The following is a 26,723-nucleotide window of genomic DNA, read 5'->3' as shown; positions in this document are numbered from 1 at the left end:
TTGAAGAATACACCGTGACATTTGAATGAAGGATCAATCAAGATTGAAAGAGACGACAGGAATAAAATGGTTTACAGATCTGATATAAAAAAATTAATGCCGCGTGAACTCAAGTACATGTTTTGCTTTATAACTTTTTGTGTAAGTAATGGAGGCTTCTTTTTCGAGTTTGTGTTATCACGTTTTAAAATTTTAATTTACAATGGCACATTTATCAACCAACACCAAAAAAGCAAGAAATTGTCACCTAAATAAATTTTACAATACTTTTATATTTTTACTTATGAGTAAGCATTAATTTAAAGAATTTAGCACCCATTTAGAACTTCATTCTCTTTCGTAGTTGACAACCGAGAATGTAATTTAGCTTGTCTTTTTATACTTATGTATTTTATATTTTTGTGGTCACTGGTTAAAAGTAATCAGTGATTCAAATATGTTTCACAAAAGTATTAAGTACGTACCACGTAAAAAAGTATTAAGTGTGAGTGTATTTGTGTACTACAACCAAAAAACAACAACATTCAAATCAAGCTTCGCCCAGTCAAACAAAAGAAGTTTATGAATGTTGAATGTGTACATTAAATATAACACATGGTAAGTGGTATAATAAATTACAATAAAATATTGCAAAACATTCACTGTATGTCGGAGATAATGTACAAATTGTTAGAACGTTCCCAAAATATGAAAGTGTCCTCAAACTGGCCACAAAATTAGCGCTATTTAGTGATATCGATGTAAAACACGACAGGATCTCAGCCACGTGACGAGCGGACGGCCACCTTAAGTGCATATATCCATTTCGCGGAGACCAGTAATGGAAGCTTTCATCGTTCAGCCAGAGATAAATGTGACGTACTTGTGCAATTTGCTTTTGAAGTTTGCTTCGTGTGCGAACATGGTAATGCACTAAAGCCACGCCAATAATTTAACTATTTAAATTGAATCTATCAATTCAGAACTAAAATAACCAACATGATGCAGTGCTCTCGATGTTGAATGTTTGCATTATGTGTCGGTGAAGCTCTTATGTGTAATTATGTTGAGAGTTTGTGAAATAATATTAATTTTAAATTTAGTGCAAATATGTTTTTCCGTTATTATTTTATTAACGTTCTCATTACTTACTTATTCTATTTTCAATATGGAATAAAATATTTGCAATACAATTAAAATGATATTATATAAGATATTGAATTATTTATTTATTATTTATTTTATTTTAAGTCAAAACTTTTGTCAATGAAGATCCTCTTTAATTTATAACTTCACTTAACATAAAATAAAGCGTTGTATAGTTGATTGCAACGCGCCTTCCTTATTTATACGTGTTTCATGTACAATTGTCTACTTATTTTGATTTTAAAAATGCCACCCTCTAATAGAAAACGTAGATAATGAGACAGTAGAGTCTTAAGATAATTATGTATTAATGGAGTTTCTTAAGCACGTTTCAACTGCGCAACCTTAAAAATTTCATATACATACACTAGACAACCAAACACCACGCTCGACGAGGCTTCTCACTGACGAGTATTATTAAAGTAACTCTAACAAGTGAGCTAGAAACTTCAGAGTTCAGAAGACAAAGTGTAATAAAAGCTTTTTATATATTTAAGCACTTTGTTTTGCACTTTCTTAACTAGTCTTCCTCTGTTCTGAGGAGGACCTGTAATAAAAATGTGCCAACGTTTTTTATTTTGCAGGCTTTTTATTTAACGAAAGCAATGTTGTAATAGTGACAGCTTCTAGACTTTGTTTTATTTAACTGAGGAAACATTAATCACTGCTAACTCGCGGTCAGGGACTGTTTACTGAGATTATAAGAAAACTTTAGACGTAAAACAGTTGACCTAGTTTTGATAAACAAATACAATTATACTTTTATTACTAAAACAGTATTTAACTTATATTTTAATCTGAATAAAGCATTGTTTATTATTAAATATTGTTCTTTATATTACATTTGTGTTATAAAGAATTGAATCGTTGACTTCATAATAATTACTCTTGATAATATTGTGTAGTTTAATATTGTGTAAAATCAATCACTAACCAGTCATATTCAAGACATTGTGTTATTACGTCGTGAGGTTCTACACACCATTAATATCTAATAATTCTGGAAAATATTGAATGGGGTTGGTATTTATTTAATTACTTTTTTACTTAGGGAGGAATTCAAGCGCAAGTGCCGACATATCAATAATTTCTCCTTTCATAAATTGTATCGGTCGAGTAAAAAAATAACTTATTTTACTAAAAATAAATGTTTTTTCCCAAGCTCATGTTGTAATGTAATGATTTGGCTTGTATATTTTACGACCGGCCGCCTGCCTGACATCAACCCTCCTTGGGAAATTCAAGGTAAGAAGAAGGATAGGTGAGAAGGATTTATGTGAGAGAAGGATCTGGGGTTACGGATACCAGTGCCACGGATCACGGGGAGGGGTGTGTGACACTAGCAGCTAGAGTAGTCCGGGGTCGCGTACCCGTAGCGGTTCCAACCAGTTATCGGATAGATATCTAGTGGCCCGACCCTCTGAACAAGCTATGTCGGTAAAAGAATGTTAGGGATGAATGACGAAGGACGAAGAGCGATCGGCAGACCGAAAAAGCGATGGATGGATTGTGTGAGTGAGGATATGAGAAAGAAAGAAGTAAGCACTGAAGTGACGAATAATAGAGAGGAATGGAAGAGGAAAACATGTTGTGCCGACCCTACATAAGTGGGATAAGGGCAGGAAGATGAAGATGACTAAAAATAAATGTTATCTAAATATTTTTTAACATAATTTTTTTCATTATGAAATTTCAATTTGGAATATAACTTAAGCTTATTATTGAGTACAATATCATACATGTAATCAAAACGCGTAGGTTTTACAAAACCCAGCCCAAGTTCCGAAAACCCACGTATTCGTAAATCCGAACACGGAAACCCTCGTTCATGGAACAAGGCGGATCATTAAATTAATAATTTAGTGTGCAGCTTTTTGTTATTTTGACTACTTAAAAAGTATATTTAAATTAAATGCTTTTTATTTTAAATTAGCATATCGTTAATGTAAATTTATAAAAAAGTTATAAACAATAGAACTAGTCCTATACTAAAACTTTCTAAAACAGCAATTACTATGCCAATTTTACCTTTGTTAATTTTCCATAATTAAATAAATATTATATAATTAAATGAAATTCTTTAAGTTCTTAGGAGTGTGTAGTAGTAAGTAAGTATTTAATATAAATGTACTCTATTATTTTGAATAAATAAATAATAAATAATGAATCAGTCTGTAATACTTTTGCATCCTATTGCTTGGGTAAAGACCTTTCTATACAAGAATATTCAAAGCTTAATACACGACGCTACACCACCTCGGGTCGGCGAATAAATTCCCATCCACAAAAATTGGGCCGACGGCTTTAAGTTTCTTCCAGGACATATCTTGGAAAAATCAGAAGAATATACTCCTACAGCAGAAACAAATATTTCTACGAATACAAATAACTGTTCCGAGCGGGAATCAAACCCGTAACCGGCGATGTTTAGGCGACTACACAAAACAAGAATTTTTAAATGCTTCGTGCCCTGACTGAACAGCCTCCAGTAGGATTGATTCATGTTTGTCCAGAAACACTACGGAAAACATATTCTGTATGGCCTGTATATACAAATGTTTGACTCGAGCAGAAGTCGAACCTGTAGTCAATTATAGTGTCATAAAATTAAAGGTTATTCTCAAGACATAGTAATTTCATTAAAATTTTAGAATTATAAAAAAAATGTTAAAAATAATACTGATACTGATAAAATATCCTTTGTTATCAAGAATTGTTATTTCGACGAAATAATGTTTTTCGTTCATAATTCGAATTCTTAACAAGATTTAAAAATATATAATCCAATTTAGGATAATATTACAAAACAATTTTTTATAAACGAGAATTTACAAAGATAATGAATGGTAATTTTCGTTCGCCTCAAGGCATCGAGATAAATATTTATATATTAGCTTACTTGGTGTATAATTAAATTCGAAGTTAATTATTTTTTCTCTTTAATGTAACATTGCGTTCACAGAATACACACACAAATACACGCACGTACACATACACGTATACATCACGTATAAAATAAATTCTTCTGGAAAAATAGAAACGTCAAAAGATAATAATCTATTTACTTGGGATAAATACAAACTTGAATTAAAGAGAGTTGATTAAAAACGTTCTAGACATTAGCTTTAAATGAATTAAAAAAAACCTTGTCAATGTATGAACAGTATTAAATTATTGACTTTTTGCTTGTAGTTAACATTTTTAGTCCTTTGAAAGTTCGATTTCATTAAAATTTCCAAATAACCCTAACATAAATACATGGGTTTTCTTAATGTTCCGTCACACATAATATGCTTGGAAGTAAATTAAATAACCTATTAACAAACATTAAAAAAAATACAGTTGAATTGATAAGCTCCTCCTTTTTGGAAGTCACTTAAAAAGAAAAATGAGCTGACGACCTTGAAATGCCGGACACGTTAAAAATCAATTCATAAATTGTAGCTAATAATATATCGTTCATATCAACAACTACTACTACTAGAAAACAACATCCTAATTGGTCCATTCATTTAAGAGCTACGATGCCAAGGATTACATACAGACACGTCAAACCTATAACACCCTCTTTTTGTTGGTTAGGGTAAAAAATAGTCTAAAATATAATAATGATTGATTATATATAAAGGTAAACATATGTTATAAATAACTTTGTAATTGTCACAATATATTACGGCAGCAGCTGCAAAATCATGTCATCCAATGCAGACAGTAATTTGTATTTATAATTATCCGCGGCAATGTTGATCCCGAGCAATTATCTAAGTCGTTCTAAATAATTCGCATTAAACTCTCGTTAGACGAGTTTACAAGTAATCCTTTTCAATTGAAATGTGATTCAAAATTGTTTATATGGCAACCTATCAATAAATTATGTCACCATATCTAAGTTTCTAAAATAATCAATACAAAACGTAATTAAAATTGTAATTGCGTTCTAACAAATAGAGTGTATTTGTTTGTTTATTTTAACGTGCTATTTTTAGGATTATGGAAAATTATTTCTAACGTCAGAGGTAACTGAAAATTACAAGTTTTAAAATATCACTATGGCATGTATGGTAATTATTAAATTTAACATAGATGAAACCATGATGGAATAAATAATGTATTTGAGTAAATATTTATAACTATAGCATAAAAGTCTAACTAAAATAATCATACGTGGTCGATACTTTAACATGAATTGAAATGGATTGGATATTTGAAGCACATTTCTATTAAAGAAGTTGAACAACTTAGCTGTGCAAGTCGAGATTAATAAAATGAACGCGATTCTGACTGTAACATCCCGGTGCTGGGCGTAGTACCACATGGAACCACAATGTTCCACTGCGGGTTGGCGGTAAAAGAATTGAACGATGACATTAATAAAATGAACAAGTCGTATTAAAATAAAGTTTAAGAATTATATATTTATTAGAATCATACAGAAAATTACTTATATTTATATTTTAGAACTCCTACTCGTAGATTACCAGAAAGATTTTAGGGCTGAAACAACGCTTATTTTATACGAGTTAGGTAGTCACCATAAGCGTTACCCGGATAATCCTATAGTGCCATTTTGCAAGACAGAGCTCGAGTCATTTGATTTACGTTGACTAAATACCTGAAGACAGGAAATAGACAATGCTCGTATATTTTTGCCAAATCTCTTGAAAGGAAAACGAATTAACGTTTACTATTTTATTGATACTTTGCCAGACGATTGTCAGCTTACAAAATTTCAAAATAATATAATTTAAAGACTGGAAGCCAAATCGATTTGATAATAGCGGCAAAGAAAGTTATAGTGACTGTAGCACGTCGAGAAATAAGTTTCAAATCGAGTTAGAGTATGGTTCCATTATTTAACGGTTTTATTAATCGTCCACAAATAATTCGAAGCAAGACTTCAACGTATTATGTCGTAATAAGAAACAGGAAAAAATTCGTTTTCTAAATCCTTTTTCTCTCATATTAACTAAAATGACAGATATTTATGTGTTTAACCAACATATATATTATTATTTTTTTCATTATATTCCATGCTATTTGTACTACATAAAATATTTGTTTTATTAAAAAAAAATTGTTAAAAAATTTTGTTAAATTATAGTTTAACTTCAGACCAGCAGTTCTAAAACTGTCTAGAATTGCTAGGATGGTCCGACACTGACAGCTTTTTGTTGATATAAAGATGTTATTAAGTAATTATATAAATATATAATAAATATACTAAATATACAATAATACATGTTCCTCAGTCGATAGAGCCAGGGCAATGAAACTACTAGGTATATACCCGTTAAACGCGTAGTACTTTATTAAAAATATTCAAATCAAACGTTAGCATGTTTAAACATAGGCCAGTGCCATCTAGTTTTACTTTATAGAACTATTCAAACAATTATAACTAAATAATACGAGTATAATGATTTCCAAATTATACATGTTGTTTTCTTTGTGTGTTTTTTTTTTTTTTTTTTTTTTTTTAATTTATCGATATGCACGTACAAATCACAAATATATATTTCATTCACATGCATACGTTATTATTATTACATACAATCTTTGGCAAGTTATTATTACTATAAATTTAAGATCAATATTTGTTACGTTCTTGGTCTCTTTTTATAAGTTTTGTATTTGGTTTTTAAAACAAAAATTATATTAATTCTAAAAGTTATTAACTTAATATTTAAACGATGCTATAGTTAACGGTGATCTGTATAAGCAGATTTATATTAATTTTAAGAACAAATGATATTATTATAAACCTCGATTTGTAATATACATATACCGAGTATATTTTAAAGTGCATAAATCTTGAGAAAAGAAACTTCTTGGGAGAAAGAGGCTTATGCTCAGCAGTGGATCAGTGGGGCAGGCTGTATCGCAATCTTAAGATCTAGTCCATTTCGAGAATTATTTGCATTAAAAATAATATTCATTGATGTATTATATAAGAAATAACGCGCTACAAACGCAGGAGAAGTGTCAACCAGTTGAACAGGTATCAAACTTTACACAATGTGGAACAAGAGATCGTCAAGACGATACTCGCATGACCCACGGTTAAGTATATTTTATTAGTGTGTACTAATGTGCAAGATTTCTACCCATAGTTTGTGTTCAATGAAAACCTGCACTTATTTCGCATGACTCGAGCGACGTTGGTTAAACGGAAAATACTTCTGTATCGCCTATGGGTGTGAAATAACGCGGTTCATAAGATTTTCTGCGCTTTTCCCGCCATTAACGTATACATTTTAAAAAATTTATCTTATTTTCAAACCTGATTGAATTATGTCAACTTTTTTTATTATTTGCAAAAGGAGATAGAACCTTTAATTTCTTTTAAACACAGAAGGACAATATCTTTAATAAAACTTTAACTAAGTACATATTTTGTCTAACCGATATTATTATACTCAATAAAGTGAATATAAGATTTTTTTTGAAATTGAAAAAATAGCATTGACATCGATCATAAAAACTTTGTAAAAAGATTCGAGCTCATACAAATAAATTAATCGAACTATCAACTCACAAACAATAATCTGAGGTCACGAAAATGAATACGTTCTTTTAACCTAAAGACGCACTTGAAAAACGCTGCAAGAACTGGCACAGAGTAAACTGCTATTATCAGCGAATAAAAGAGGCGAGTCATTTGAAGTCGATGTAGCGAGGCTTTGGTTTATTTCGCCTCAAACGCGACTCGAGCACTCAGGTAACAAGTGATGCAGGTCGGGCACACAAAACATTCGATGAAGGTACGCTCTAGTGTAATTTCCCCCAAGTGGGGCACCAGCCCTAGACGTAGCAATCAACGACCCCATGTCTGCTTCAAAAATAACATTACATTTCTATCGAGACTCGGTTAATCGATTTTTCGTGCTGACGAATCGCTCATACAAGAATAAATAGTCGAGGGCCATTATTAACGTTAAAAATATCGGTAAGTGCATTAAAAATGATTTATAAATTATCGGCAAAAGTTGTATTTTTTTTTCATCCTCTTTATATTTATAATATTTATGAGTTTTATAAAATATTTAATGTCAAATTTTAAGTCTGATATACGTGTTTATGTAGATGTATTGTTTTTATGACCTGATTATGGTTGATGAAGGTTTTGGAGTCAATGCAACTGAAAATCAGCAACATAATTAAACAAATAGTACAAAATCCTTTTTTAGAAGGAAAAGAGACCTTTGCCAAGCAGCAGAGCATTTACTGGCTGTTACAGAATGTCATTGGGGATATAAATATATTTGCATACCTAAATAAATTGCGAAGAAATTAATGTATTTAACAAAATAATGTTTATTACGTTACACGGCAAAAACTTTTAAATATGTACTGGTAAAACAAATATAATTCGCGTTTGGCAAACACTATGAAAACAATAACAAATTAAAGAAAAACGAAAAAAAGAGAAAAATATCTATATTTTCTCGAAAGCTTGCTGAATCACCGGAAACGGCCGTCACTAGTATTTCCGTTTCAGAAAACAATGTCAAGCTGACTGTGGATTATCTCCCGTATCTTACAATAATAGCTCGATAGTTATTTATTGCGTATTTTTATAAATATCTGATTTTATTGTACATTCACATACGTATCTTATATTAAAATGTACAATTATATGCCTTGTACCTACATTTGTAGACATAGACCTTTATTAAAATTCTAAGTAGAGTTAAAGCTTAATCTGTCAAGCTTCTCCAATACGGTTGCAAATAGTCAGTTTTATCCTTACTTTTATACTTATTTTTTAACCGACTTCCAAAAGAGAAGGAGGTTCTAAATTCGACTGTATTTGCTCGCAAACGAAAAAAACCGACTTCAATTATATCGACAAGTAATACAACGTAGGGAGACGAAAATATAGTGAAGTAAATACGCGTTATCAAAGATTACTCAAAAAGTTGTAATCAGATCTCGATAAAATTTAAATATGACCACACGATAAACATCAGCTTTCGATTAAATTAAAAATCATCAAAATCGCTACACCCATTAAAAAGTTATGCGGTATAATACAACGTAGGTCGACGAAAAAATAGTCAAGTAAAAACGCATTATTAGATATAACTCGAAAAGTTGTTTCTAGATACTACCTTTCGATTTAAAAAAAAATGTCGAATCGGTCCACCCAGTCAAAAGTTCTGAAGTAACATACATAAAATAATACAGTTGAATTTAGAACCCCCTTCTTTTTTGGAAGTCGATTAAAAAATTCCCATTGATGTTTTTAATTTATTTTAAATTAAAATTCAATAAAAATACCTTTTATTACGTTAAAAAAATTTGATGGAGCTCGAAGTCTCGCAGGTTCTCGACTGATTCTAAAATCTCCCGAGAATGCACTTACCTTCTTTATTCCTTTCTTTTACAGATTTATGTTCGAATATTGAATATTAAAAAGCCAGTCTAATTAAATTAGTACCGTGTCAGCATAAAGTTTCGTTTCGTCTGGTCGGTCGTACTTACGTTTGAATCCCACCGTTTTAAAGTCGGCTCACGTCTCGCACTGAATCAATTTCGCGTCAGCCCGCTTCCCCGCTCGACAGTATTACGTGTTCTTGGTACTGACTTCGTATTCAATACTAAATAAAGATTTTAGCAATTATTTAGATATTATTTGTGGTTTAGATGCTTTTAGAGCTTAGTACTAAAGTGATGAAACAATTTTTAAATTATTTAAGAACGCTTAGTCACTTTCTGCTTTTATTTGATATAAGTGTATGTGAGTTACTTATTTGTTCATTTGTATCAAGCTATATATAGTTTGAGTGTATAACAGTGTGATATATGAATATGTAAATTATACCGCTTTTATACTATTAATGTCAATTCAATCGTTTAAAAATATCTTTAAATAGGAACATTAATTGTAGCACAAACGTTATTAATATATCAAATCGCATTGCTTTACCTAGAGATTGTTTTAGAAGGTGGCTAGCATGCACTCACCGCCATAACGGAGCGATAAATTTCAAATACTACTACTATCTTGTGTAATATAAACGTCCGTTACTTAATCCAAAAATATTTGCAAACACCTTCCCTTCTTTTATACACCTGATTTAGTTAAGTCTGAGATAAGAGAGCCGAGGATTTCCTAAAAGAAAATACTCTTCTAAATTGAGAGATACGAAGTATGCTTTAAATTAGTTCCACAGAAGGTACTTGTGCGAAATGCAGTTGAAAGCGACTTGAAAATGTAAAATATTTACTTTTCTTAAAATATTCTAAATTAATGTTTCAAAGTATAACGTACACAAACAAAGATTATATGTGCACTTGTATTAAACAATGCGCGCATTGCTACCACCTCAAGTATTTAGTAGACACTAATATGACGCTTTCAACTAACTACTATTTTAAATATATTTATTAGATAAGTGTTGATATTTCGAATTTATTACATGCAAAAAAAAATCCGTCTTGATTTCGCTCATACTTAATTTATATCATTGCAATATATAAAACACAAATAATAAAATAAGAATCCCAAAAAAAACAAAAGTAGGAACAATGTCATTTGCAAAAATCGTACGCAATCTTTAAATAGCTTTACAAAATAAAAAAAGTAAAAAAAATGTACCTAAAATAGTTTTAAACTTCTTTCTATACAAATTAAAGCCGTCTTAGGCACCCATCTAGTCAAACACAGCACGGGTCCCCTAGAGCTCATTCCGTGCATCGCACGTAGAGTAGCCCACTTAAGTAAAATTAGCTCCTTCTATAAGCGTCAAGCAACACTATTGGATGTTTTATGCTACTCTGTTGCTCCCTCGTTTGACGTCCCTAGATTAAAAGTGGAGGCGTAGGAACGCGGATTTTCCGATACGCTTTGTTTGTAGGGCCTAACTACATGTTACATGTTGTTATGTACCGTCACTCTCAAATTCTCTTTCCGTTTGCGCACTCAAGTGTGTCACTTATACCTTAAACATGACAGGTGAGTATGTATGTGCGTGATTATGATCTTTATTTTGTGAAACACGAATGCGATTCTAGGATGCATGTTCAAATTTGAATAGTAGAATATGACAGTTTTTTGTGAGTTACAATTAAAACGTTTATTTTTTTTTATGATAATATAAAAATGATTCTGTGAAGTCTCATTATCATCTACATTAATGATACTTGTCGTAATGTTTTGATTTGAAGATATGAAAGGCAAAACGAGAGCTAATTCATTGCTTCCATTAGACTTTTTGGGATATTTTTTGAATTTATTTTATATTATTTATAATAAAAATTAACAAATAAATAAATACACAATACACAAGCACAAACACCCAGACCAACAACCACCAAACATCTGTATGGCCAATAAAAATGTATGCCATGTGCGGGGATAAAACCCGCAACCACCAGCGCAACGGCCTTAAGCCAAGGCTATGACCGTTGCGCTAATGCGTCGTCATCAAATAGGTTTATATACATGAAAAATTATACTCATAAACCAATAACGTTCGTCGTTAAACACTTTAGTCTTAATAAAAAATAAATTAAGAATTTTTTATCCTACACATATTCCAAAAAAATTATGTTTATTTCACCTAAATTGTTCAAAGACAAATTAACATGGACTTACCTTTACCTACTCAAAATTAAGTAGATATTATTATTTTTGTAACGAATAAACTACTAACTAAGTTTAGACTTTAGACTATACAATCATCCGCTAACGCGCACAATATACAAGGTAGAGTAGCGTGATGAATTAAATTTCAACCTTCTTCTACATAGAAAAATGCTCTGTCCACCAGTGGGACGTTAAGGCCGAATCAATTAATCAATCAAATTTATTCTTATTATGTTTTATTAATTTATTGTTTATTTCCTCTCATTAATTTATCGATTAATTAAAGCTACTGTTGCCTAACTGTGAAAATACATTAATTACCTATAGGGTTTTTTTTTTTTTTTTTTTTTTTTTTTTTTTGATATCGCAGGGTAACCCATTTACGGGTGATATCCAGAATGCCCGGGTAGGCATTCCTAGACCGTATGTCGGCTTAGCACTTGGGGGTGCACTACCGACCAAAACCCCTGCGGGAGCCTTCAGCCGCTTTAATTGGAGGGTCCCGGATCTGCAGGCAACAGGATCCCTCCAGCGACAGGCTGGCCTCGGCGAAAAGACCAGACTTCTCCTCCATGGGACTGTCCGGCTCACCTCTGAACAATCCCGACGACGCCATGTCTAGCAGGACCGGGTTCCCATCCCGGCCCGACACGGGCACAGGGGCGTTACTGGAAACGCATTAAGTAGCGCCTCCTACGCACCCCCGTTCGTCGCCTGCGGACGGAGGCCTCGTCGGCGGCCCCCTCTCTCATCCGCTCGTCGTTCTCCTTCTGGGACATTACTGTCTCGCAGAAGGAGACCATCGCCTTCCAGGACTCGTCGTCGCCGAGCATCGCGGTGATAACGCTCGGCAGTGACAAGTCCCCTCCGAGGACTGTCGTCAGATCGCGACGTAGCGCCGCCCATCTCGGGCACACCTCGAGGGTGTGCTGGGCAGAGTCCACCGCCGCGCCACAATCGTGACATTCAGTCGTCGGCTCCCTTTGGGCCGTCCGACACAAGTATTCACCAAAGCAACCGTGCCCGGTGAGAACCTGCGTCAGACGGAAGGTGAGGGGTTTGCGCTTACGGCGCATCCACCGCTCAAGGACCGGGCGCAAGGCAGCCGTTACGCGTGTGCCATACGGCTGCTCCGCCAGGTCCTCCCCCCACCTCCGCATTAGTGCTTCTTGCCCCATCCGGCGCACCCGTAGGATCCCGTCCAACGTGGGGTTCTCACCGAGAGCCCTCCTAACCTATAGGGTTGATTTCTCACTGCTATTAGTCACAGACATATTAATGTTTCCACAACTTTTAACTGGGCGCATTTTATCATTTGCGATATAAATGTCAAAAATGATTTAGCATTTTTCATGTAGTTAGTACTGCTTGTTGGTTATGCGAATGAATGGACCTGAACCAACACACCAACTAGTACTGAAATTTGCTATTACATTTGCTTACCCTAGTAGCATACAAGTGTGACTAATTATTACAACTAGGATTAGACTTAATAAAATTATAACGTACTAGCTGCCCGGACAGACTTCCGTCTGTCAAAAGTTAATAGTATTTTTTTTTTAGTATTAAAACCTTCCGTGGGCCTTAATGATCATATTGAAAAATAAATTAGCCGAATTGGTCGGACCATTCTCGTGTTATCCGCTTAGCAACATTTCAAAATATGATGCATCTGTTAAAAACAATCTCCATTAGTCTCTTCATTGTTTAATTGGAAAACTATTAGATTAATAAACATTGTTTTATCACAACAATATATGATTATAAATCATAAAATATACACCCATTTATGTCATTATTTTAAGCCTTTTAAAAATCGTTTAAACTACGATTCAATAACAAGCAAAATGTTACACGCTACGTTTTTTGCCGTAAAATGTCACCAATAAGGCGTTATAGCTCGCACTGAAAAATAAAAGGAAAATAGAATATACCTGTGCCCCGTGCACTCTGCGATAGGTATTTTATGTTCTTTTTTTAAATCGCTACGGGGATATGTTACAGGCCGGTCTGAATTTAACCGTTCGTGGATAATTGGTTTAAAATGTCATCAACCGTAAGTAGGTCGTATTGATATTTGCAGGTTACAGACAAAAAATATGATGACATTTTATTTAAAAACAAATGCTTAATAAAAGATAAGCATATAGCATTTTAATTTTTTTTTCTTTTATGTCTTGAATATTCATGACAGCTTTCTATTAATAAGTTATAGTCTAAAGGTCTAAAATTATAATTTATTTCTGAAAAACAGAATAAATTACAACCATTAGTAGGCAGTCGTTAAAAATATTTTATTTTTCTTAGTATTCACTGTAAATGAAATGACTACAAAAAAGTTTTTATTGATTCATTTATCGTTATTAAATAATTTTGGATCTGAATTTTATCACCAATACAACAATTTTGGAATATTTACTCGTATATTTTAAACTATAATTGTAACAAATCGTTTTGTTTTTTTTTTATATTATCTATTTCTACATTTATTTTAAAGGTATATAATAAAAATAGAAATATTTTCTCATATAAAAAAATATTTCATGTTCAATAATTCAATTCACACAAATATTTTTATCGCATTTTTTGATTTAATGACTTGTTGTATTAAAAATGTAACAAATATAGTTATAGCATACAATAATTTTAAATCAAACACAGTTTTATATCAATGATAATAGTAGCAGTAATCTCACCAACTTTCCAGTTCAAAGTGAAAATCCCGTTTCTATTTCATGGCGCCGCGTAGGAACCTCCCGCGGGACCGGCGGCAATAAACTGCTTGTATTGTACCTAATTTTGTTTCCGAACTTCGTATTTGTAGGTCAAAGTGAAAACTTTTAACATTTGCCAGACAACGGTTAAAATAAACTTTTACCCGTTATACAGTCAACAAAACTGAAATGGAAAATTCACGCCACCCTTAAAACCAGACCACTTGAATCGTGATCCTTTCATTATCGCACTGAATTGGTTGAAAATTTTAACAACTTACAACGACGCCCTTATATCGAACATCGTAGATTAAATTGATTTTATACAGTACTTGAACGCTTACTGTGTATCGATAAAAAGGGTGTTCTAATTTACACTATAAATAAAATAAATAGTTTTCTTATTTATCTGTACAACAAAATAATAACTTTTTTCACTTTGCCATTGGACGCTTGAGAACATAATTTGATACGATAATACATATCGGTTGGGTACATAAACATGTCTCAGAATTTATTCTGAAACATACCTTTTACCTCACAATGTTTTTCTTCGTGAATTATAAATACAAATGAAAGCATTTGGAAATATATTATTTGTACTTCGAAGTGTATTTGACTTTCCGTTATTAGTCTTTGTACATTTTTATTCCAATTTATTTTATTTATATACATTGTAAACATTATCATATAAACCGCTTATTACTAAACGCATTACTCATTGAGGTGAATACCATATGCAAATAAATAATATAAAGGAGATATTACTTATACTAAAACATTATTACATATACGCACACACTCAAAATCGAAAATGATAATAACGCACAAATAATTGTGTTGGCTTGCAAACGAAAAAAACCTACTACAATTATATCGACAACTTATGTAGACGAAAAAAATTAGCAAACTCACTAGTCGTCACTACGATTTCTCTGGGATGCTGTCGTCCAATCCTGGTTTCCTTATCATGGTACCACACTTGGGATATCTCCTTTCCAACAAAAAAAGAATTATCCAAATTGGTCCATAAACGACGAAGTAGCCCCGAATACACACACACACACACACACACACATATATATATATATATATATAAGGTTGAATTGAGTAACCTCCTCCTTTTTTGAAGTCGGTTAAAAAGAAAACTAAATTTTTTTTTTCATATTGTAACTAAATGCATACATATACCTACAGGGCATCGCATTAACTAACAGACAGTAATAAACGTATAAATGTTAATTTTAAATTACTTCATCAACTATACGTCATCAAAAAAAGTTGGGCTATACCTATCATATAATCTAATGCTTTGAATGAATATTGTCAGGCGGTCATTTAGTATTATAAAATTACTTTATAATAAATTTAAATTTTTAAATTGCTAAAATGTCCCATTTATAGATTTCCCTCTATTAAATTCATGACAGTAAAATTAATGCAAGAATCGTCGAAACGGTTACTGTAGCATTCTAGTCCTTAAAAACTGTACAAAATAGACATAAACAGTACTTTATTTATCATTCTAATAATTCATAACACTATTAAATACAAGAGTGCACTGCCAAATTTTGAAAGAAAAAATTGTGAACTTTTTTTTACAGAAAATAAAATTAAGTTTTTAAAATGGCTTAACCTATTTCAGCGAAGTTTTAAGTGATCGAATATCTATGAACGGCAATTCGTCAATGTCCATCTTTAATCCCCGCCTCTCAATGAGATCTAAACCGGCCTGCGGAGACGTAGCATCATCTATCACCGAGACCGCGATCCTACCCCTGACCATGATATTTATAACACCTTTGTACATAAAAATTTCAATATATTTTACCCTGCAATTGTTACATGACAAAAGATTTACATGCTTTGCTTATTGGATGTTGCGGTCGAGACTTCTATTCTGTCGTAGACATTATGAATTATTGTATGTTTTATTGTAGGCCAAGAAACTATTAATACATGTAAAACAAATAAATGTTATCACTAATAATAATCAAAAACACAATCGGATTACATTTACACATAAGACTACAATAAATAAGGAAAAATAGTTATGTAAATGATGAGACCTCTGAATAATTAATAACTAGCTTTTTAATGATTTTTTCTTTGCAGTATAAAGTGTATACGTTCTGGTAGTTTTGAAATATTAAAACTTTATATATCCCAGGGTTTCTCAATATATAGATATGAAATGAATACTATGAAATTTCAAGAAGATAAATATAATGTCTTCTTTGTATTTACAATATATTACATTTTATTTTTAGATTTGAAACAGCTAAGTTAAGACTCATTTTTCACGCAAAACTTCGTAATTTTAGACATAGGTATAAAAATTTGGTTTATAGAACCGCATATACTAAAATATTGTAATGTAATAATGTATATTTATTCACATTCATCAACTTGCGAATCCTGATAATAATAATGTCAAGACTGGTATCGGAATTTCTGGTGTACTCGAAACACATCTGGTACCGAATCAATTTATAGTACCGACGTGATGTTCGGGAAAATCACTATCAATATTTCTAGAAACAGGCTCCGTTAAAAGAATGTTCGTTGCATGCTACCGCCAAGCTTTTATTATAAATATTATCTAATCAATGAACTGATTATTCAAATCAAAATCAAATATTGATATTTACAAAATAAATTTGTATTCTTACTCTTTGTAACTTAACTATATTAAAATGTATTCATATTAAAATGTATTCATATTTAAAAATAATTTAGCTTTTATAAAAATACAACAATTATAATGCTATCATCCATTCATCGGCAGATGGCTTAGTTCCTCGGTATCCAGTGGCTCGATAAGATCTCCAACTGTAGAATCACTGCTCCAAAACAGAGCTTGGTCTCCAGTTAGGACACCGCAAGTGGGTTTGGATTTCGCAGACCCTAAGAAGGGCCCCGACCAAATTCCAAGGCAAGCCCTGAAATGAACACAATAATGGAAAAGGAAACATGATCATCCTAAGCATACTTGGAGGCGTTGAGTGGCAGCGGAACTAAAGCGCTGATGTGGTCCGAAGAGAAGCGAACTACACAGAACAGAGTGCGATGGCAGAGTACTGTGGAGGCAATGTGCCCCACCTATAGGACATAGGACATTTAGTCACGTAATTCATATAGCTATAATAAATAACTAAAAATAACAATAATTGAACATATCCTATTCAAAAAAGAAAAAACAATGTATGTACTCGTATATACGAGTAGGGCAGTTTCTCTTAAATTCAATTGGTACTCAAGACAGTCAAACGCAGTGTCCGTATCTTGCGTTTTACAATACTAGGCAGTCGCGTACCACTCCAACTAATATTTACACTTTACCATCTGTATGCTCAATACAATCCAACGCAAACCAACTTTCGTTGATAATAGTAAGCGCTATACTAACCGCTCAGGAGCAAATGTCACTGGTAATCGTACGTGTACTAGCAATAATAACTGCTTGAAAACTTTAAAATCTTGCAAGCGTAGTGTAATATCCTAGTATACAAAGTTTTACTTTGTAGTGACACTGGCAACTTGACTGCTCTTTTTGTCGATAAATAATTTTTTAAATTAACTTACTGAACAGAACTGATTTAGCCTGTAGACATTCCACTGTTGGACAAAAGGCCTCTTCTCTATGTAGAAGAAGTTTTGATTCTTAATTAAATGAACTGATGCACTGCGTGAGCAAAAATTCCTAATATGTGTGGCACAGCTCCGAAGCACGGTGGGGAAATCCACAAGGATTAATACCTAGCTTAGAAGTAAACATTCGTTCAATCAGTTCCAAGTTATACCTAATAATCGAATTTACAGCCGCGTAGAGATAAACAATCACATTTTTTTTTTGAAGTAGATATAGTTTAAAAATGTATTTAGTTCTCGCACGGTGTTCACCGAGCGGCTATTATCATATTAATTATCATTATATTATCATATAACATACTATTATCATACAAAGAAGTAAAAACCTCGTGTACCCGTAATCTCGGCTAAGATTGGCTCACCGAAACAATAGCTGTCTCCCTAAACAAATGAATAAATACAACACTAAATAGGCCTAGACTCGGCGTTATCACACGTTATTTTAATATTTCCCCTTCGAAACAACTATGTCTTACAGAACTTTTTATTATATGACATGGGTTTAACTTACGCTTTAGTAGGAAGTTGCAATTGCAGTCAACAATGTCGTTAGTCGTAAAGAAGAGACCGCAAGGCGTTTAATGATGTTTTATAGCCCACGACAAACCTTTGCAAGTTTTATGAGCTGCATGTCGGTCACCTAAGAATACATACAATACTTTTACAGTATATTATTTCAATATTAGATAAATGCAAATTTAATAACGTTTGAAATGGATGCTGAGTCAAAAATAAGCCTAATAATTGAATGTATGACAAATGTTGATTTATTAATAAATACAATCGAATCCGACATAGACTTTGCATTTGACCCCAATGGTTTTGCGGTTCGGGAGCCAATGCGACATGTCTCGTTACAGATTAATGTTGATTAACTGAATTAATAATGGAACTGATGTCCAATACGATCTAGTATATATTTCAGGACATAATTAAACTTCAATAGATTTGATAAATGTTCTACAATAGTTTCATAGAAAAATTGGTCGATAAATTTATTAAAACTGTTATGAGTTTATGCGAATTACAACTAATGATTTTAATAATAATGTATACCGAATGTACATAGTTTATTCCTAATATTTAAATTTGAAATTAACAAGAACATATAAAAAAAATGTTTTATTCCAACAGGTTTAATTAATTTATTATTTTTGTTTTTTTTTTGTATTGTTTTTTATCATTTTGTTTTTTTTTTGTATTGTTTTTTATATTTTCGTACATTACAAATGTATACCCAATAAAATAATGAAAGGTGCGAAAACATTTTACTTTGATTTATTTTATAACGCAAAAAAAATGTATCCCATTCAATTTTGATCCTTTCTAATAACACAGTACGAGATTTGATACATTTCATTATTTCAGTGTAATCTATCAATAAAATTAATATTCTTTCTATAAGTGCTATACATACTGAATGTTGGTTAAAAAAATATTTTTAATAATTGAATTTCGTCTATTGTCTTTTTTTTTTAATATCTAAATTGAAAATTTTATTTATTTACATGCTCTCAACAAACTTAATGAACTATTTACTATTTCGATTTAAAAAATGACATCATTTTTGAAAGAAAACGAGTGGTTATTGTAATAAAGAATTTTAGACTACGATATCTGGCGTTACATTTCTTAACAATGAATAATGTGTACACCCGCAGATAAACTCAAACGCACTCAGAGTCATCCTTTCATCTTTTTAAAACCTTATTCCCAAAAAATATAAATGGTACCATTTGTTTAACACTATAAAAAATGTCCATACCACATGCAAACCTCTTTCAAACAAATTACGGTGGAAGATGTTAGGAATATCGACGCAAACAAATTCGATTTACCCCGAATACGTTGTTGAAGCGCGATTTCTGATTGATTTCCGGCGGCGAATACATTTTCTCGTGTTGCCTGGTGCCCGCGTTTCCCACAAACAGTTATTCTATTGAGTAAAGATTGACAGATTGCGTGAGTAAAAGCTCTTTGAATTGTTATGAGGAAACGTTCAGGAATGCCTATTTGAAAGGTTTTGTTTTATTTTGTTAAAAAAAATGTATTAATTATTGATATTTTGTTTTATTAAACAGTTGACGTCTTTGTTATTTAACAGTCTTATTAAACGTTACTATTGTCTTAACAACTTTCTTATTTTTATTTAATACTATAATTATTAAAATTTGTTGATCAACAGGTCTTTTGTATTTTCAATAACATAATATGAATCGATTTAATAATCTTTAGCCCATTTTACAAATGTATTCACGTAATCATATCCCGGAAGTATAGATTTTATCGGCTCTGATACGCGTCGATGGATATTAATGCGATAATTATATGGTCGACTATTTTAAGTGTTAAATTGTCCACATTTATCATTTTCACCAGATCATCACCAATCAGTTATGTATAATCTTTATTTATTAACATTCATTTAACCTGTCATTAGAGGAAATTGCGCCTTGTAATGAGGTAACAGTGAATCTCCGTTGATACGACTACAACACACCGAAGTTGAGTGAATTTAATCATCCAATGATGTATCGCTGAGTTTTTCATGCATTTAGTACAGTGAGTGGTTTTTTGGAAATTTATAGATATAAAAATATCATAGAAAAGTTGATTTCTTCATTCATTTGGATTTGATAGCTTCCAAAAGAACCAAAGTAATATGAATGGAAAACTCATAAGAAAAAAGCATACGTCAAATAATGAGAAACAATTTTATACAATAAAGAGAGGACAGTGACGCTAAAATTGTATTCTTTTAAGATAATAGCATACTGTAAGCATTACGCCTACCGTAAGTAATAAAGTCTAAACTATTTTAGGTATTTTCACAAAAGCGTGTCTTATGATAGACACTGTCAATAACTGTTTTAATTATATAAAACTAGCTGTGCCCGCGACTTCGTCCGCGTGGATCTTAACAATTTTTGTTTAGTTCACAGAGTTATAACATTTAAAAAATCTAAAATAAAAGTAGGCTAAGTTACTCCTTATTACATCAGTTATCTGCCAGTGAAAGTCTTGTCAAAATCGGTCCAGCCGTTTCAGAGATTAGCCGGGACAAACAGACAGACAAAAATTCTAAAAAATATTAGTTTGGTATATGTACCGTGTACATCCATATGAATTTAGTAAAAACCGGTTATTTTAATATTACAAACAGACACTCCAATTTTTTTTATTTGTATAGATGAACAATTCAACTACAAAATTATATGGATACTTTAACTTATACGGAATTTACCGCGATTGTTATTTTGAAACTCCCGATATTTCGGCAACGTAGCAGACGCCATGGTTACGGACGGGCGAACATTACGTAGGATTTCAATGGTACAAAATAGAGAATAAAAGTGTAGAAATCAATAAAGGAATATACAACAAGTATTTTGTTGTGAAGATACATTATTTTCTAAATGTAACGTAATATTAAGGTTTATTTTAAACATGTTTTACGTTTGTTGTTACGTTATTAATACCCATCTCTTATAGCCCAAGCGACCGCGAGTGCCAGACCTTCGTATTTTATAAAAGCTGAAAGTTTCTCAGCGCATTCACCCAACTCCTGTATAAGCAATGGCTAATGGTTATATGAAGTTAAATTCATAGTGGCCTTAGTAGGTACTAAGTAGCAAAGGCCTACAAGGTGCCAACTATCTTCCACCATTTCATAAAACGTAATTTTTTAATATATGTTCGAAATAATATTAGAAATCACGTCAACCATTTTTTTAACGCTGGCAAATACATTTACACACTAGCCCCACAGCTTGAAGGCGTCGAAAGTGTGGGGCTCCCAGCGTAGACAGAACGCACACGGACTACCCACTAAAACCCATCACGTCAACCATTGCCCCAGCCTTTTAGTAATTTAATTTATGTCATAGTAAAAAAGTGAATTTCATATACGTTACTTGAGTAACTATTAGAGGATATTTTCTCAGTAACCAGACAATTTCAACAGTTCTTACGCCGGACTAGACAAGCATTTACGTTGGTCGTGGATAAGAGCGAGAAGCAATTTTGTACACCTTAAATTTCATGTTTGGCCATTGTTTAAAAATTTCAGCTTTTATACTCGTAAAATGATGAATTTTTGACCCTCCCGGGCTCTTGATCTATCACGTGACTCAAGAGATCAATTCAACGCGCTGAGTTGCTATAAGCTCGAATATTACAATCAAATCTACATAGGTTTTTGTATATAATTAATTATATTTATACAATTTTATTACCATTGATTTATTCTTTTATTACCTTTTTTGTTAATTTATTCAGTTGATCCACTCACGGTATTTTTGCTTTTGACGTTTGATATAGGTCTGCCCAAGCTCACGCCAAACATCCCGTTTTTCCGCAATCCTCATCCAGGGTACACCAGCCATCTTCGTCAGCAGTTGGCCCAGTGGACCGGAGGACGTCCTACACTGCGTTTGCCAACACGCGGTCTCCACTCCAGGACACGTTTGCTCCAACGACCATGTCTGTCCTGGGACACATGTGACCAGCCCACTGCCACTTTAACTTGCTAAGTTTGTAGAATATGTAGGCTACTTTCGTTTTCTCGCGGATAGTCTCATTTCTAGCGCTATCTTTGAGAGAAACCCCAAGTATAGCCGGATACTTTACAGCAATCGTGGTCAGCAATATACTACAATTCGAAATTTTCCCGTTTTGAACTGTGATCTTCTTAATATTATAAAAAGAATGAAATTAAATCGCCAATTGTGAGCTATTACATTTAAAAAAATACATATTATTTTTAAAAACAAAATATTTAAAGTATGAAAATGTTACTACATAAAGGTTAACAACATATTCTCCTCAACTAAAGTGTGAATAAAGCATAAAAATCTGATACACTCTCGCTGGAATACTTTTTAATTAAATAGAGCGCTTCTGCTTCGCTGAAAACTCTTTAAAATGAATTCAAGATACCTAACAACCTAAAACAAAACTTCTTTAACTATATTACCTTTCGTCTAATAGACGTATAATACAATGCTTATCACAGGATAACTTAATTTTTTATTTTATTTAATATGGCTTTAGCTCCTGTGCTTTCATTTATATTAGTGATAGGAACAACATTCTGTATAATCTGTGCACATGTCGAATTCATTTTCCTTCCTTCGAAAACTGGATCGTAGTCCCTAGAGGCTGAGTTCACCGAGAGTGTAAATCTATGAACAATATCATTTTAAAAATGTATTCGCTCTTACGACTGTATACCTTTGCACTTTAATATTCTTTTTCTATTTTATTTTAGCCTCTTATTAAAAAACAATTTATTATACATCTAACGATATATTACATGCACATACACATACACACACACACACAAACACCTAATCACACACGAACACACAAACACACACACAGACAAACACGTGCACGCGCACAAACTAACAATTTTTAAGATTTTATTTGGCAACGTGTTTTTAATATTTTATTTATTTGTATTTGGGAAAAAACAGTAAATTATCAATATTGTCCTAATCATTTTTGTGTACCTGCGGATAAGTTTTAAGGAAATAAAGTTGTTATTATTTGATAAAACAAAGGAAAGGTCTGATTGTAAATATGATTTATGAGTAGAAGAGAGTTGTTATTAAAATACTAACTAAAATATTCTACTATTATTTTATAAGTATATTTTATTTTCACAATATTTTTAAAGTGTAATTGGCCAATTCACTATTTCACGCGGACGAAGTCGTGGACACATCTAACTTTTCAAAGTCTGTTCTTAGTGGACGTTTATTAACTATTGACTTGTAGTATTTGTAGCACAAAAAATGACTTCCATAATCAAGCTTGCTCGAGCCCTTAAGCCACCTTCATCCAGTCCTGTAGCAAAATTCGATGTTAGCGGACGTCTACCGACTATAAATTACCTTTCTGTCAAATTTCAATTTTGTAACATAAGCAATTAAAGATTTCTATAAAATCTTTCGAGAGCCGTTAGAACAAAACTCGTCCTAAGTAGACATCTACAAATTACTAAGTAGTATTAGCTGTCTCCCTGCCAAATTTTAACCTTGTAGCACAAAAAATATAGTGAATAAATATAGTCAAAAAATATGTTTAAAAAATTCGGGAGCCCTTAGACATATCTAGTGCGACCTGTATTGTAAAACCCGTTCGTGGTAGACGTCTGCTAATTATTACCGACATCTCTGTCGAATTTTAAAAAAATCTGAGTTTTGTAAAAAAAATTTAGACTGCATCAAAGATGTCTAACGGGCGTAGTCCTAGTCGCGAAACCCGTTCTAAGAGGTCGTTTCATCATTATCATCATCATCATCATTTCAGCCTATTGCAGTGCTGGACATAGGCCTCCACAAGTTCGCGCCAAAAATAGCGTGTACTCGTTTGTTAGAGGACGTTTACTAACTAATAAATATATCCCTGCCAAATCTTACGCTTGTAGTATAAAAAACGAACGACTTTCATAGTAACTTGTGAAAACCTTTAAAACCCTTTATTCTGGCTCTATCAAAAAATCAGTTCTTAGCGGATGTCTAGTAACTATAAACTTCCTTCGTGACAAATTTAATTTTTCTGTCTCCAGTGGTTTTTGAGATTTTATGATAAGTGAATGAATTAACGATTTTATACATATATAAATAGATTATAAACGAGGGGTTGTTACCACAAATGTAACCAAACGTACCAAGAACATTTTTGTAAATGAGAAAATTCAAACTGTGATATTTGAAAATAAGCCAGACATATTAATGGAATTAGATAAGTGGTTAATATCTACTATAACTGGGATTGGACATTGTCTCCTGTTTATTCGCAGACAATTGCTCTTGGCGCCACTGTCGACCAGTTGCAAACGATGTAGTAACAATTAGATTCTTAATAAGTCCAACGATAGATCATTAAATCCATCTTTATCAAAATCCTTGAAAGATCAACTAGGGTCAACAAAGCTAATCTAAATTAGTAAATAAATTAAACGGCTATTACATATACGTATTATTCAATAAAAATAAATTTATTCATAACAAATTGTTTGTATACTTTTATTTCTATTGATTATTTATTTAAGGATTACAATAGTGAAACGTAGTTTGGCATTAAACATTTAGCGCCAAGCAGAACTTCGAATCAGGGGTATCTTCAGTTACATAAGCTTTTTTTTTCGTTTACACAGGGAAATCTTTAAGAAGATGCCCGGCTTTTGGGGTAGGACCGGGTTATATGGGATTCTTACCCATTAAAAACTCTGCGATGGCCGTCTTCGATACGAAATTGGAGGATCTACGGGATCACTTGCGCATACGCATCCGCTGCTTTACCCGTGTCTTGCTCCACGTGAGATAGTTGGAGCACGTCATAGGGGGGCAAGCATTATTATGCTCCCACCAAACTGCTTATTTAAGCGAGCAACAGCACGAGGCCATCCCGGCTACCACATCAACTGGCTGTTTAAAAAACGAACAAGAGCAAGACCCTCTCACACGTCTACGGCCCGAGAGTATTTAATGTGCCCCGGGCGTTGAAGGGTCAAGCAAGCCGAGACGGCGACGCCTTCGTCACGCACAGACCACGACAAACATCTATCTGTCCAATACAAATGTCTGTCGTGAGCGGAGATCGAACCCGGGACCGCCAGTGCAACAACCAGTGCTGACCGCTGACCACTGTGCCGACCCGTCATCCGATATTAAAACACATAAACATTTAGAATGTCATAAATAAATCTTTGACGTGTCTTATTCTTGTGTATTTATGCACAGACATACACAATTTACTTAATTTCGCTGTCATATTAATTCTGCGCCGTTTGCATTTCCCTGTCAAATTTACATAATAAAAAACTGTAAAACATAATCATTTCACGTTTTTCGATAATTTTCTATAAAAAACAAATTTTTAATAAGATTGGTTACAATTCGAGCCACATATTTTTACGACGTATGTCAAAGCAGATTTTATGAACGATTATGACTGTACTTTTAAATCAAAACGCTCATAAGTCGAACATTGTTTGCTGCGGTTCACCGTTAAAATCTAATATTGGTATGGGCAGAATGTCGGGCGGAGCCGTAAAAGCGTTACTACATTGTAACTGTCCTTGGTGACCGCAAAAACTTTAATGGTTTCTTTTATCGACCATTTGGGTCGTAATGGTCGCCTTTTGTTCCGATGCAGGCCTAATCCCTTAAGCACTCGTTTACTTGATACGGGTCACTGAAAGTATTAAATTGTCGTATCGAATATCGTATCGGATGGCTTAAGTCGTATTTATCCGATTATTATATTACATTAATGTAATTAGTTCCAAAATGCGTAAAGCGTTAGTTCTGGTATACCATGGTCAACGTATATAGTAATTAGTAAAAATTGTCAAAAATCTTTAATTTTGTATTAATAATGCAAAGTACTCTTTAGTGAATATTAAATTAAAGGCCAGGATGTAAAATGTTACATAAACTCGCAAAAGTTAAGTCGAATAAATGGAAGAACGTGAATCGCTCTTTATATATTGTTTTATCTTCCAAAATAGTCTTCCTAAAAACAAAACCGCAAAGATTCAAAGAGTCAAAGGTAAGTAGTAGAAATGAAGTCCTTATCTTTACGCCTTTTCTCTCGTGGTTTAGAAAAGTCGTAAAAAGTAACATTGCTCT

This window comes from Melitaea cinxia, chromosome 9 (assembly GCF_905220565.1).
Source record: "Melitaea cinxia chromosome 9, ilMelCinx1.1, whole genome shotgun sequence".
NCBI lineage: Eukaryota > Metazoa > Arthropoda > Insecta > Lepidoptera > Nymphalidae > Melitaea > Melitaea cinxia.
The sequence above is the reverse complement of the archived record's forward strand: the minus strand, read 5'-3'. Positions refer to the sequence as shown.